Source organism: Hemicordylus capensis, chromosome 8 (genome assembly GCF_027244095.1).
Source record: "Hemicordylus capensis ecotype Gifberg chromosome 8, rHemCap1.1.pri, whole genome shotgun sequence".
Lineage (NCBI taxonomy): Eukaryota > Metazoa > Chordata > Lepidosauria > Squamata > Cordylidae > Hemicordylus > Hemicordylus capensis.
Genome location: NC_069664.1, coordinates 15,981,471 through 15,992,394, shown reverse-complemented (window position 1 = coordinate 15,992,394; position 10,924 = coordinate 15,981,471). Strand labels below are relative to the sequence as shown.

General features: G+C 44.0%; 1 long non-coding RNA gene across 1 annotated transcript; it reads left to right on the top strand.

Annotated features, from left to right (window-relative positions):
• The first annotated feature begins 1,130 nt into the window (after window positions 1-1,130).
• Window positions 1,131-2,631, top strand: LOC128333656 (uncharacterized). The gene is made up of 2 exons (XR_008311007.1): window positions 1,131-1,801; window positions 1,939-2,631. It is a non-coding gene; the product is annotated as an uncharacterized LOC128333656 (long non-coding RNA).
• The last annotated feature ends 8,293 nt before the right edge of the window (window positions 2,632-10,924 follow it).

Genomic DNA, 10,924 nt, shown 5'->3' with positions numbered 1-10,924 from the left:
GTTCTTTTATGTTAAAGATTGGGTGGTGATGCAGGGGGTTGTCTTAAACGGAGTCCTCTTTCTTTCAGGTAAATACAGGTATAATCTGGATTTAGCCTCTATATTTAAGGGGGTCATCTTAAATTCAGAGTCATCTTCTTTTTAGGTAAATATGGTAAAAATCATTTTCTAAAAGAACTTCCACCTAGCCATCTATTGGCAATACGCCTCTTATACAAGTCAGTAAACGGGGAACCAGAGGCTGGCAGAGGTTGCCTGCAAACGTGTGCTCCCGACAGGCATATTATCTGAACCCACTCAAGTCCAATTCCTGCACTGTGTCACTGAGATTCTCCCTTCAACCCCACCCCAACTTCAATTCTTGGTTACAGAAGTTGAGAGAATCTTGATAATGCAGCATGGGGTCTATACTTAAATGGGTCCAGACAACATGCTCATTGAGAGTGCGGACCCACCAGCATCCTCCAGGAACCTCTGGTTTCCACGTGAACCTGCCTCATGTTAATATTTCCATTCCTGATCCCCTTCCCTGTCCTCATTATGAACCATCCCTCTACATTTTTATACTACTATTATTGATCATGTATTCATTAAAATCAGCAGTATCCTGCATAGCTGGAGGGACTAGGTGGGAGAGGCCCAGAACCTGTCCCCAGAAATATCTACCTCTAGATTCCATGGAGAATTCTCTCTCATGAAACTTGATCAATCCCAGCTGATGTTCCTAACAAAAACATCTGAAAAATGTTAAATGTGGTTTGTGCTCCATGGCCTTTGAATGTTCAGAGACAGTGTGCTGTTGAATTTGTAGTGGCCGTATGCTGTTGAACTTGTAGTGGCATCATAGTGTTAGATAAGCTTTCCTTTACCCAAGGTTCCTGGCACATCAAATACCTTTGGCACCATAGAGAAGTAGCTCTCTTGCTCCAGTGAGTATTGATTCTACTCTTACCCAACATCCAAAGGAACCTCTTGTCCCAGGGTATCGTCATTTGTCAGCAGTCTTGTAGAAAGGGAGTTGATAATGGATTGCTTCCATGCAAAATATTGGACATTTTAAACAACATCGTACTGCATGATGAACAGATCCTTCACAGTGGGCTGCCATGGGGCGGGGGGGGGGGGCGGGGAATAAACCCAAAAATGTAATCCATGTAATTTCTTCCTGTAATTCTCTGTTCAGAAAGTTAAATAGGTAAACCAAATTGACTACATTTTTCGAAGTGGTTGCTGACACAAGATGACACAGTTGATTTTTTTTTAATGGTTGGTGCACTCTTCCTTCTAACAGGGATTCCCAGATGTCATTCACTATAACTCCCAGCATCCCCAGCTGCAGTGGCCTTTGGCTGGGGATTATAGGAGTTGTAGTCAACAACATCTGGGAATCCCTGTTAGAAGGAATACTGGTGGAGGGGTCCTAACTGTGGGCATCCCTTGTGCCCACAGATTATTCCCAGAGTGTTCCCCTCCATGTTGCCATGTACCCCAAATGGGCTGGATCATCCCAAACATTTGACATCATTCTTTTGGTATTTATATTGCATCAGTTCACTCACTCTTATGTCTGAAAGTAATCAAGATTTGCATCTACTGCTTTATCAGCAAACAGTTCTTTAATCTTTTCTGGCATTAATTTTATTGGACCAGTAACAGCTGAACAATTGAAATGCATGCTATCTTCACCTGCATGATCCAAAAGACACATATCCCCAGGGATGCCACTGCAATACCAGTGATGTAAATGCACTTGGACTGACGTCCATAACTTGAGAAAGAGCCAAAATTAACTTTCAGGAATGTATCACTAATAGTGTTCCCTCTAACAGGGATTCCCAGATGTTGTTGACTACAACTCCCAGAATCCCCAGCTGCAATGGCTTTTGCTTGGGGATTTTGGGAGTTGTAGTCAACAGCATCTGGGAATCCCTGTTAGAGGGAACACTGATCACTAACAAATTCTCCTAATTCAAACTTACTTGCAAACAAAATTATGTTCTATCTTTCTCTTATTTCAACCATTATGGATATTCTTGGATGTTGCTGTCTTGTTGTTTTTTGGAACTTTTGGGGATTTGGGAAAAACGAAAGTCCAATGTTTCGGAATTTAGGGCAAAGCTGAATGGTGAGATATGGTTTCCCTGCAAAAAAGGAAAGAAGCTGGAATTTAATGACTCCTTAAGCAAAGCAAATGGCCTTGGCTTCGTTCATACCACACTTTCTGTGCCTTGTACTATTAATGTAAATTCTGAATGTTGTACAGTATAAATGCTCTTTGGAAAAGTGGCAGTGGCTTCTTTTTCAGAACACATACACATTGTATAAATAGCTATATCATATATGTATCTATGTATGTATGTGCATATACATACACACACACACACACCCCAAACTAAATATACTTGTGTGTGTGTGTGTGTGTGCAAACACACACATATGTGTGTTGTGTGTATATACACAAAAACATACACACACCATGCGAGTTATCTTATATGAGGAAAAACAAAATAACCAAGACTTTCAATGCTTTATGTAGAGTTTGCATACAATTGTATGGTTCAAAAAGCCTTTGAAGATGTACAGAATTACTGCAGATCAGTTATTTATGAATAAAAGAGCCTTTTACTGAGAGATCACAAATTCACATTAATTCTGTGTTGAATTGATATAAGTGCTCTCTGGACCTCAGCCAAGATCTATATAATTTGGTACAGTACAGTTCCATTGTCTATCGCACTAGATTTATAAGAATAACAACAGTTTTCTCCACAACAGTTTCCCTCCACCTCAATTCACCAAGGAAGGACTGAACACTGCACAAGGATAATAAACATTTCAGAACACTGAAACACTCTTTTGTATGTGCAGTAATCCCATCCAAATCCAGAGTGCAGAGGTACTCTGGTGGGAACTGTTGCCATGGTTTCTCCACCCAGCCAATTCTGCATCACCTGGGGGCATATTCACACTACTGGTTCAGTCCCTGTCTGTAGCAGTTTCTCTATCAGTCTGTGTTCAGGTCTAACAGATCCTTCAGCAGAAAGCTCAGTAGAAAGCACTATGTGTGGTGATTTGTTAAAGCCCACACACATGTTTTCAGTGGGCATACATATTCCTATTCACACACAACCACAGACTACATATTCCTATTCACACACAACCACTGCACCGTCTTTTAGTATGGTGCTGTGCTGTCATGTTCCACGTCGAGCCAAGATCTTCACTGAGGCAGGGATCTGGGAGGGACACAGACCTCAGACCAGCTCCAAAAGGAAAGGGGTCAGAACCTCAGAAAGCGCTGAGCAGAACCCATGAGAGCTGGGTCTAACAACATAAAAGGAGTGTTGCTACAGCAGTTGGTTGGGGCAGACCACCGGTTATTATGGCTGCTGCTTGGGTAGAGTGAATTGGTTCCACTTCTTCTCTGGGGACAGAGGTGCTCCTACTGCTGGACTTTGGGGCCAAAGTCCAGGGCTTCCACAACCTCTGAGGCCCCCCAAATACTCTGTCCTGGGTGGTGTGGTTTGTACCCTCAAGAACCTACATGTTAAAAAAAAAGATGTTTAACATGCTGCGAGGGGCCTCCAAAGGCCTTTAGGTCTAGGCTCCAAAATTACCTAGGTGCACCTCTGCCGGTTAGGGAATGTCAGCCCATAATATGAGCCTAGGTTTGAAGTTGGTTTAACCATGGTTTATGGCATGATACACAAAGCATGAAGCAAACATTGGTTTGTTTCAGTAGCTCCACCTTCCCGGGGCTTTCATATAGAGAGGAGCAAGTCTAGAACATGGGAAGTAAGGGAGGATGCAAACAAACTATGATATGATAAAACAAACCAAGACTTGGTGAACATATTTAGTCAATCCAGTTTTGTTAAACCAATCTCAGGTCAGATTCACACAGGACACAGAACCAACATATGTAAGGAACCTGAAGTTGCCACATCATATCTTGGGAGGTGGGGGTGCAGGCCAGGGTCAACAAAGTCAATTGCATTCATTTCTGCAGAGTGTTTATTGATGGGCATCCAGTAGAGATGTGAATGAATTTTTTTTTCCAATTTGTTTAGAATTTGGATTTGTTTCAAATTCAAATTGAATTAAAATCCGGCTCAAAAATTGATCCAATTCAACCCGGTTTTGGCACCTTTGTTCATCAATCAGAGGGGCTGAATGTTTTTTGTGTTGTTTTTTTAAGGTGCCCAATGGCTCTCAAATCAAATTTGAATTGAATTTCAAAATTTGAATTTGAATTGAATTGCCCTTTTAAGAGGAGATTTGATTTGAATCATTCAAATCACTCAGATTTAAGTCAAATCGATTTAAATCGATTTGCACATCCCTAACATCCAAACCTTATGAGATGCAGGGCATGTTTATTTATTTATGTTTATTTATTTATATTTATACACTGCCCTTGATCCTAAGACCCCAGGGCAGTTAACAACAAGATAAAAACAATTCACTAAAAACATAAAATCTGAACAAATGCAATTAAAATTTAAAAAGGCAAGGAACAGCTCATTGGTCAAAAGCCTGAATAAAAAGGGCAATCTTTATGACAATATGATTGATATGTTCAAAAATCTGGCAGACCAAGAGAAACCTTGCCATATGCATTCAAACTGAGCAGGTACCTTATTTTCTCAAACAGAAGACAATTGTGAATTTAAGATAACCCTCTGAAGGAAAAGGAAAACTTGTATTTACTCAAAATGAAGAGGACTCTGCATTTAAGGCAATGCCCCAATTTCTAACATCAAAGAATTGGGAAAAATCCTAATCCTGGATTCAGATAAATGTGGTATGTGGACTGTTGCTTGGCACCCTGATGTGAAGCATCTGTGATACCATGCTATTTTCACTAGCTAGAAGAGAACGTAACCTTGTGTTTAATTAAACCCAGAAATCTCTCAATTAGCAGCTGAAAACATTTTTTGAATCCACTGACTCAGTGGTTTAATAACACTGACTCAGCCTGATTAGAACTTTAGCATATCTTGTTAAACAGGAAATACAAGATTGATTATGACTCAACATAGCATCAAATATATAATTGACATTCTCATGGAAACCTGCGTCCTAGTTTACATTTTACATAGCACAACTCCCACCCTCTGGTGGGGAAAGTCATCATATTGTCCTGACTTGGACAACCCCACCATGAAAATACCCCACCATGAAAATTGCTTATTTTGTGCTGCCTTCTCTCAGCAGTTGAAGCTCATACCTGCATCAAGGCTCAACATTTCTGGGTGTCTGCTGAGGACTAGTCCCTTCCAGGGCTCCAAAGCCAACTCCCAAAGCTCACTGTTTCCCTCCTTTGCTATTGCAGCCTGTTTTTAACAAATATTTATATCCTGCTTCTCTTCTGAGGAGCCCAGAGCGGGGTACATGGATATGTTTATCATCACAACAACCCTGTGAGGTAGGTTAGGCTGAAAGATAAGGGAAGGAAATGCTGAATCATCCCTGCTAAGCCACATGACTAGGCTTCTCCTAAAACCCTTCTGTATTTCTGGTAGGTTCAAAAATGGCTGCCGCCGCCACCACCCCTCTTTATTACAGATCTTTAACTTCCCTGGGCTTGGGGTGGAATTACCAGGGAAAACTCTCTTTCTTTTCCTATTGGAAAAGTACAAAAATCTTCCATGTGTATGCCTGCATGTGGTGAGAAAACTGATAGCTGTGGACTGCCTGAGGTGTGTTTGAAGCAGAGTAAATACCCCTTTCAGCCCCCCCTTCTCCTGAGTTAAAAACCCACTCAGAGAGGCTTGTAAAAGAAAAGAACAAAAAGGAAAACAGTTTAATTCAAATGCTACAGACTGCTTCCATCTGAGGCTTTCTCAGCTTTCCGTTACAAGTAAAAATATCCACTAGGTTACAAGAATATTTCAAAAAGCACCCTGAATGATGGGACCATTTAAGCTGGTCCAGTGGGGTGGCTGCATACCTCCTTGCTGCCCCGTGCCTACTTGGACCGGAAGTGACCAGAAGTGCCTGGTACATGTGTGCACGTTCTGACATGTGCACAAGCGAGCACAATGTCAATGTGCATGTTGTGATGTGCGCAGATGCACCAGGCACTTCTGGTCACTTCCAGTCTGAGGAGGCATGGAGCAGCAAGGAGGCACACTGCAACCCTGCTGGACTGTTGTAAAAGGCAGCGCCAGTGGGGGAAATGCGGTGGGAGGGTTAAGACCACCCTCCCCCACCCTTAAAGATATTCCCCCCCCCCTTCAAACTGGCACTCGCTGGTTCCGTGTACATCCTTAACTCTCATTCCTTGATTCTTACACACTCCTCGGTGTGTGTTTACTTGAAATGGATTTAATTTCGTGCTGCTTCTTTGGCCAACCTACCAACCAATCAGTTCAAAGGAATTATGCTACTAAGTCCTGGACTTCAACAGAGGAGTGAGGAAACATTATGGTTATGCATTACTGGAGAAGCTGGAAAGTGGGAGAGCTGAGAGCTGACCCAAGATACAGTGCTGTGCTCCATCCTTATTTCTGCTTTTACCCTGTCTTTTTGGTGAATATTTGATCATTTTCCTGGGCTCTGGAACCTAACCCCACCCCCAATTCTCATTTTAAGGTTTTATTATCCACTGATTTGTTATCCGTGGTTGTAGTCCCTTGCTAACAGAGCAAAGAGGCACCTTTTTAAAATGGTGATTCTCTCTATTTAGCAGGGGGAGAGCAACTGGCCCTATCCATCCCCAGCACAACATCCCTCCAGTGGCTGTTGCTGGGGTCTATCTTATATTTCTATTTTAGATTGTGAGCCCTTTGGAGGATAAGAAATTAATTAATTTTAATTAATTAATTAATTAGGAAATTATGTTGGGGACTTTTGTTAAAAAGTGGTATATAAATATTTGTCGTATTCGTATTCATAGACCAGAACGGAATCCCCGCAAATAATGAGGACTACCTGAAATGTGTTAGAGTAGAAAGAGAATCCTGTTGAAGCTTTAATACCTCATTGTTAAGCAGGCATGTGACTCGAGAGGTGTTGTATTTGGAAATGAGGTCATTAAAGAATATCTAGAACTCAATGGATCTGCAGTGCCATCCACTGGCTTATTATGGGATGCCAAATAAGTAAGTAAGTGTTTCTGTCTCTGAGAAAAAAAAGGGGGGGCAGGAAAACCAAAATCAACTTAAATATTTGAGAATGTGAACTGAAACATGTAAGTCCAGCTACAGTTGGCATAGGAATCCAGAGTTGAGACATTTGGAGGGTTGGTTTCTCTGACTATGCACTCTCAGGGCACTGACGTTGCACTGCAGTGTGTCTAACAAATGTACTGGGGATCAGAACAAATGACTATCGACCAAAGCAGCAAAAAATGTCAAAACGACATCTTGCCCACTTCATAAGCCACTCTTCACCATCAGTCACTGAAGGATTGTGTCTCTTTCACAGAGTGGGCTTCAGTAAAACAAAGCTGAGGTTCCTGAACTGGCCCATAGGCTAATAGCAATTGCTTAATCCTGCATAATCTAGCAAATCCATATTTAAGTGCCCACCCTGGACGAAGTGCATGATTCCCGAGTCCAGAATTCCCAGGTTGAGAAGCAATGGGGACTTTGTACTGAGGATGTCAGGATCATCCCCTGCATCCTGCCACTGATGACCAGTGATGATCAATCCACATCTTTTTTCTGCCCTACACCTCGGCTCTCATCAGGATGGTATAACCAGAGATAATTTGCTGGCAGGCTATAATCAGTATTCAGTGAGCTCAATCACATGCTTTCAGTTTGCCATGACTTTGCAAAATGTACACTGAGGAGGATCTTGCAGATACAATTCTGTATTGTTTTTTCAGCTGCTACTTTTGATCAATGAGAGGGGAAATAGCAGAATAAATTACGAAACATTCTAGGGTTCTTACTAGTCTAACAAACATCCCTAGCCTGCTCTACCATTGAATTGGTATGAAGTGGATTTCTGCATCTTGTTGATTGACTGATCCTGGTGTGATGTGAAACTTGAAAACACTTACTGGCCAGTCACCTTGCTTCCGACAGGCCTTTCAGTTGCCAAGACAATTTCTCTAATCAATAGACCTAACATGTTGAGCTAGATCAATGCCAAGTTCTTCCGTATGGTGGCTGGAGATGAAATTCTGCTGTCAAAGTGTGATGTTGAAGATGACAAGACTCTTAAGAGAGATCTAATGTTTCAGTACAAAACTGACACAAATCATGCGGAGCAGTGAAAAGGGGCAATTTCCTACGGCTGTGCAGGAAAGGTCTCAGTTGCAGGCAGCACAATCTGGATTATGGATGGAACATTTGTAGCTACTGCATAGCTCTGATGGGGAAAGAAGTTCATAGGACTTCTGAGAATCACATAGCAAAAAGCAGTGATATTTTTCCCGAGCCATCATAACTTCACCTTAAGGTTGTTCTCAGGAGCAGCCAAGAGCAGGTGAAGGCAGCCCAGCCTGTTTTGGGCTGCTCAAGAGAAGCAGTGAGAAGCAAGCAGCTGCTGGCGCTGGCTTGGTGGAAAACCCACCTATGGAGAGTGCAGCTTCGACATGGCTTAAGAGGAGAGCTGGTTCGGTGGTAGCAAGCATGCCTTGTCCCCTTAGCTAAGCAGGGCCTGCCCTGGTTGCATATGAATGGGAGACTTGATGTGTGAGCACTGGAAGATCTTCCCCTCAGGGGATGGAGCTGCTGCTCTGGGAAAAGTAGAAGGTTCCAAGTTCTCTCCCTGGCAGCATCTCCAAGATTGGGCTGAGAGAGATTCCTGCCTGCAACCTTGGAGAAGCCGCTGCCAGTCTGTAAAGACAATACTGAGCTAGATGGACCTATGATTCAGCGAGGCACTTCACATGACACGTACAAAGAGCCTGATGGGGATCTGTGGGGAGAGTAGGCTTAGCCCGCTCTCCCTGCCGATGAGCAGCCACTCGTAGCTGGGCAGCCAGATCAGCCACCCACACGGCTGCCAGCTCTGTCACGGAATCGGCGGGGGCTGCGGGGATCAGGGGCTGTGTGGCCCCCAGAAGTTCCAGGATGCCCTGTGCAAGGCATCCTGGAGAGACTCCCAAGCCTGGGAGGCTGCTTGCAGCCTCCCAGTTGGGGGTCTACTCATGTGTCGCTGCACGCTGGCACACAAGCAAGAAACACACCAGCAAAGAAATGAGGTTAATGGAGCGCTTGCTCCGTTAAACTCATTTAAGGGGAGGGTGTTTTAGGTGGGCTAGCCGCCTTGGGAGCACGGGGCTCGCCCGTGAGCCTGGTGGTTCCCACGCTCCATGGAAAGCGGGCTAAGCTCCCTTAGCCCACTTTCCATGGATCATGGGAATAGCCTCAGTATATGGCAGCTTCCTATGTTCCTATGGTTCAGTGAGCAAGAGCTCCCTTAACCCCATTTTTCAATTGTTTGCCAGCCCCAGCCGCTTGCAGCCAGTGCTGGCAGTCTGTGGGGCTCCCAGCTGGCATCAGGGGACAGCCACAATGCACCGTGCACTCATGCGGTGCATTATGGGAGTTCTGGGGTGGCAGAACAGTGTGTTCCAGCCCCCTACCCTCCGTGCTGCTGGAGGTAGTGGAAGATTATCTGGGGTCCAGGATCTGCACACCCAGCGCCCTCCGCGGATTGTCGGTGGCGACAAACCTTCCTCCCCACCTGCCCACGCCTCACAGGTCATGAGAAAGGGCTCCTTTTCTGGTTCTTTCTTTCCATGATTTCTCCTTCTCCATTTCCGCACTGCTCACGCACACCTTGCTAGTCTCATGACTGGAGACTGTGGCTGATATGCAGAGCAAGGATGCCAAGTTCATCCTTGCTCTGCATGTCAGCCATAGTCTTCCTCTCCTCTTGGAGAGGGGGGGGAAATCTTCAGTTGATCAAGAATATTTCCCACTTCGGAAGCTCTTTGCGATTCATCACCAAGAAGTCTTAAAAGGAAAGATTTGCCTTTGGAAATTTGGTGGTTGTAACCCACTTGTTCCTCGTCATATTACTTGAGTAGTTAACTGGAGAGCAAGCAGCTTCTTGATCCACCCGGGGACATTGGTTTCTTGCTCCTTGCAGAGTTCCGTAATGACACCAGACCCATTTGCCTCTCTCCTATATTGATCCTTTAATTATACACTGGCTCTTATGAAACCTTGTCATGTTGTCATAAGCGGCCTTTGAGCTGAACTTTGTCTTGTCAGCCTGGCTTTATTGTTCATAAATATTTCAGTGTGAACCAAAGATGGCTTATGAATGATTGATTTCTTCCACTTCACTGACCTTTCTTATAAGGATTTTTTGAAATTAAAATTAGAAAAAAGCCATCCTAAAAATCTTGACCATCCATTGTTAATATTGTATGCTTCCTGAAAGGTAGAGGCCTTGAAGATAAGAAATGGCACTGCCTGCCACTAAGTTTAAATATTAAAGGCACGCTAAGGGTGTGCAGGCCAGCTTGAACCTGCGTCATGCAAATGGCCAGTGTATATGCGTGGAGGCCCAAATAATGGCCGCTGCGTGTGCAGAGGGATGGAACAGCCCCCAAATGGGCCAAACCAGACCAGAGACATCGGGCAGGGGGATCCACCTGAGATCCACCCCCAGCACCCCCTGAGGCCACCTCAGACAGCAGTGCTAAGTCATTACTTTTAAAACTCGGATTTAATGCCCACCCCCGCCACCCTTGAACTGGTCCTGAACTGGCTCAATCCGAACCGGGCCTGGCTCGAGGGGGTGCCAAAGCCAAACATGCCCAGTCTGGTTCGAATCCAGTTCAGATTTGAATCAAACCGGGTAAAGTGTTTTTGTCTTTTGTGTACATCCTTAAGGCAAGCAACATTTTAAGTATGCTAATTGTGATACTCTTAATCATGCCAATGGAATGTTCAGAGGTGCTTCCTGTTTCATCTGATCTTGAGACACAGAAAGCCCATTCACATGGTAT